Consider the following 5,373-nt stretch of genomic DNA (forward strand, 5'->3'; position numbering starts at 1 on the left):
ATGGCGCCACTATATATATATATCCCATGTGACATAGTTACTGCATATGCTAACAAAGGTGTTAGTGACATTTACGGTAACTCTAGCGCGACACGCTGTCTGAGTGCTCCTTCGATCTGAACCCTCCGCTTCCGCAGGCTCTGCGACCATCCATCTCCTCTGCATCTCGAAATGGAAGACACGCGCCTTCTTGGAGTTGGAACGAATATGGAATGAATTTTCTATGGCTGCTATCACAGCAGCTGATCTCGCTTGAGCAGTTTCAGTAGATGCTTCCGCCGCCTAGCTGCGGTGCAGCGCTTGCCACTATACTACGCCACTGCTATACACCAGGGCGCAGAAGGGCACCATTAAGATGCATCTGCCCCAATGATTGGTCAATGAAGCCTGTAGCTTCCATGAAACTACTGAAAGAGTATCGAGAGACTTTCTGCAGTGGCTTTGCGTTCACATTAACAAATAGTTCGGTGTTCTTGCATGCAATGAAGTGAAATTGTTTTTTGATTATTAGGTACAGGTATTTGAGTATTAGTTTGGGTGAAAAAAAAAGTGCAGAGGCGATTTGGCGGTAAACGCGAGCGAAATGCATTAGCATTACATCGCACTTCTTTGAGCTCCTGGGTTTACCATATTGCAATGTGCTGTTCAGGAGCTCACTGGGCACATATACTCTCTCTTTGAGGGGCAAAGTGCAAGTGTCAGCTAGTTGCAATATATATATATATATATATATATATATATATATATATATATATATATATATATATATATATATATAGTCGAACCCACTTATAACACTATGCAGGTGCTACGAAAATTACATTGTTATAACCGATAATTGTTATAACCGGGTTGCATGAAGAAATCAAAATAGAGACATGGCAGAGCTGTTGTGACAAAACCATAATGGGATGGAGACCAGTGCCCCTCCCCACCACCCCCTCCTCTGCCCTACGCGTCATCGCTGCAGTCGCTATCTGATGCAAGCACGTTCGCGACGACCGCCTTATCGAACAGCCTGCCGTACCACGTCGCTGCCGTCGCTATCTGATGCAAGCACGTTCGCGACGACCGCCTTATCGGGCAGCCTGCCCTGCCGCGTCATCGCTACTGATGCAAGCACGGTCGCGACGATCGCGTCATCGGGCAGCCTGCCCTACCGCGCCATCGCTATCTCATGCAAGCACGTTCGCCTTGTCGGGCAGCCTGCTCTACCGCGTCATCACTGCCGCCGCTATCTGATGCAAGCACGGTCGCGACGATCGCCTCATCGGGCAGCCTGCCCTACTGCGTCGTTGCTGCCGTCGCTATCTGATGCAAGCACGTTCGCGACGATCGCATCATCGGGCAGTCTGCTCTACCGCGTCATAGCTGCCGTCACTATGTGATGCAAGCTCGTTCGCGACAATCGCCTCATCGGGCAGTCTGCTCTACCGCGTCATCGCTGCCGTCACTATGTGATGCAAGCACGGTTGCGATGATCACCTCATCTAGCAACCTGCCCTACCGCGTCATCGCTATCTGATGCAAGCACGTTCGCGACGATCGCCTTATCGGGCAGCCTGCCCTACCACGCCATCTGATGCAAGCACGTTCGCCTTATCGGGCAGCCTGCCCTACCACGCCATCTGATGCAAGCACGTTCGCCTTATCGGGCAGCCTGCGCCCTACCGCGCCATCGCTATCTGATGCAAGCACGTTCGCCTTATCGGGCAGCCTGCTCTACCACGTCATCGCTGCCGTCGCTATCCGATGCAAGCACGGTCGCAACGATCGCCTCATCGGACAGCCTCCCCTACTGCGTCGTCTCTGATGCAACCACGGCCGCGACGATCGCCTTATCAGGCAGCTTTCCCTACCACGTCATCGCTGTGGTTGCCATATGATGCAAGCACGGTCGCGACGATCGCCTCATCGGGCAGCCTGCCCTACCGTGTCATCGCTGCCGTCGCTATCTGATGCAATCACGGTCGCGACGATCGCCTCATCGCGCAGCCTGCCCCGCGCCATCGCTATTTGATGCAAGCACGATCGCGACGATCGCATTATCGGGCAGCCTGCCCTACCGCGTCATCGCTGTCGTTGCTATCTGATGCAAGCACGGTCGCGACGACCGCCTCATCGCGCAGCCTGCCCTACTGCGTCATCGCTATCTGATGCAAGCACGGTCGCCTGATCGGGCAGCCTGCCTTACAGCGTTATCGCTGACGTCGCTATCTGATGCAAGCTCGGTGGCGACGATCGCCTCATCGGGCAGCCTGCCTCACCGCGCCATCGCTATCTTACAAGCACGTTCCCGACGATCGCCTTATCGGTTAGAAACGCTATAGTTTCCAAATCTACTGCCGTGCACTTTCTTTTCATCGGCAACGTCGTGCATTACCGATGATCAGCGGGCGTATCAGCCATCTTCTGTTTCGGCGACGAGAAACCGCGTGGCCGGGAACGATTTCGACGCAAACAACGAAGACCAGCGCATGCGATTAGGCTGTTTGCAGAACTGCGCTGAATGATGAGCCAGCGAACCAGCAAGCTGGTCCTTTATTCTATGAGCCAGCTACGAGCCAACGAGCATCACGCGAGCAGCGCAGTTGGCGCGGTCCATTCGTGCTTCGGAGGGTGGGGCGGCGTAGAGCTGTGGGCGCAACCAAGCTGAGCGCGCAGCCCATTCGTGTTCGGAGGGGTGGAAGGGCGACGGGAGTGAGGCGCGCGGAGACTAGAAAGTGAGCGCGGGGCGGCTGTTGGAGCAGCGGCCCATCGTGCAGCGGCTCGAATTTCTCGTTTTCTATTCAGGGATTTCGCATTTCACTACATTTCCTCTCGGACACCCAGCAGCCAAACTTCATCGTTATAACCGATAATGCGGCTTCGGGGGATTGTAGTAAGCGGGTTATTTCACCATGGAAAACATACAAAAGTTGACGGTGCAGCAGCTTCTCATTGTTATAACCGATATATTCTCAAAACCGGTATCGTTATAAGTGCGTTCGACTTCGGCTGTGTGTGTGTGCGTGTGTATATATATATATATATATATATATATATATATATATATATATATATATATAATAGAGAGAGAGAGCTGGAAGAATGACATTATACAAATCTGTAAGAAGGGAGACAAAAAAAATCGAAGAAATATGGGCCAATTAGCTTGTTTCAGTATTGTATAAAATATTCACCAAGATAATTTCCAATAAAATCAGGGCAACACTTCAATGAACAAAGAGAGCAGACTGGCTTTAGAAGGGACCTTCTATAATGTATCACATCAATGCCATCAATCAGGTAATGAAGAAATCTGCAGAGTATAATTAACCCCTCTATATGGCTTTCTTAGATTATGAAAAGGCATTTGATTCATTAGAGATAACAGAAATCATTGAGGCATTGCATATGATCAAGGAGTACAGGAGACATATATGAATAACTTGGGAAATATCTACAAAGATTCTACAGCTACTGTGGTTCTCAAGTAGAAAATTACCTATCAAGAATTAAAGGGGTCAGGCAAGGAGACACAATCTCTTCAATGCTATTTACTGCATCCTTAGAAGAGATGTTCATGCTATTAGACTGGGAAGGCTCAGGAGTGAGGACCAAAAGAAAATGTCTGAACAACTTCTGGTTTATCCTGTTCAGCAACACTGGTTAAAAATTGCAACATATGATTGAGGACCTTAACTGAGAAAGTGTAAGAATAGGGTTGAATATTAATATGCAGAAGACAAAGATAACATTCAATAGCCTCTCAAGGGAACAAGAAATAATGATCGCCGGTCGGCCCCTAGAGTCTCTGCAGGAGTATGCTTATCTAGGTCAATTATGCACATGGGACTCTGATGAAGAAAATTATCAGAATTAAAATGAGTTGGAGTGCCTATGGCAGGCATTATAAAATTCTCCATCTTTGATTAAATTGACTGTCATTCGACCTTCCCCTGCCACTTTTCCCCGTTACACGTCTTGCAAGGCCCTTGTAACTTCATCACTAGTTATAGGAGCCCCTATAACCTGTTCACTACTACTTTGAATGTAGGTATCATGGCTGCTGTGGGTACTGTACAGGTCAGTATAGAATGCTCCCACTTTTACTATATCTTCATAATTGCTGATGACATTAACCTGCTTATCTTTCAGTGCATACATCTTGGCTTGTCCTATGCCAAGTTTCCTTCTCACCGATTTGCATTCATTTTTTACTGCTTCCTCAGTTTTATAATTTCAAATATCCCTTATTTTCTCCTTGTTGATCACTTTTGACAGCTCCTTGAATTCTATCTCTTCTTTTGAGTTGGACACCTTCATTCTATCATCAGCCTATTTTATGTCCACTGCAGGACGAAGGCAATCCCTGCAATCTCCAATTACCTGTTCTGTGCCAACCGATTCCAACCAGCACCCGCAAATTCCTTAATTTCATCGCCCACTTCATCATCTGCCATCTTCTTTATTAGGTCCTTCATTACTTGGGAGAGCTTACCTACTGGTTGCCTTACCTTCCACTTCAATTGCTGCTTTTGAAGCCAGCCTAGCTACGGTTTCATCATTACCTCTATCTCATCTTCACCCCTCTGTTCTAAGGCTGCATATTTGTTTGCAAGTACCAGCCTGAACTGGTCTGCTTTTACCCGTACTGCGTCTAAGTTGGCCCGTTTCTCCTTGAGCAATTTTACCATCTCTTCAAACTAAGGTGAATCCTAGACCTCACTAAACTATAATCACTGCACTTTACCTAACACTTGTACATCCTGCACTTTGCTGGGACCTGCGGAAAGTATGAAATCTATTTTATTTTTTGTTTCACCATTAGGGCTTTCCAGGTCCACTTTCTATTGTTACGCTTCCTGAAGTGTTCATTATTCGTAGATTATTACTTTCCACAAATTATACAAGCATTTCTCTTCTAGTGTTCCTAGAATCGACGCTGTAGTTGCCAATTGCTTGTTCACAAGCCTGCTTTTCCTGCACCACTTTTGCACTGAAGTTGACTGTTACTACAGTATACCAAGTTTGCACTTTTCTCATCACTAATTTAACATCTTCGTAAAGCTGATCTATTCCATCATTATCATGACTGGAGGTTGGAGCGTAGGCTCGCACTACCCTTTATTTTATACCTCTTATTAATTTTTATTACTACTGCTACCCTCTCATTAATGCTGTAGAATTCATCAATGTTGCCCACTATGTCCTTATGCGCTAGGAATCCTACTCCGTACTCCTTCTTACCTGGGAGTCCTTGCAGAGGGTGTGGCCGTTAGTCGGCACTGTATAAGCCTCACCGGTCCTACCTCACAAAGGCCAATGATAATGCCTGATAGTTCCTCAAGCAGCCCCGCTAAGCTGGCTTCACTCGAGAGAGTTCAGGCA

The sequence above is a fragment of the Dermacentor variabilis genome, chromosome 9 (genome assembly GCF_050947875.1).
Source record: "Dermacentor variabilis isolate Ectoservices chromosome 9, ASM5094787v1, whole genome shotgun sequence".
NCBI lineage: Eukaryota > Metazoa > Arthropoda > Arachnida > Ixodida > Ixodidae > Dermacentor > Dermacentor variabilis.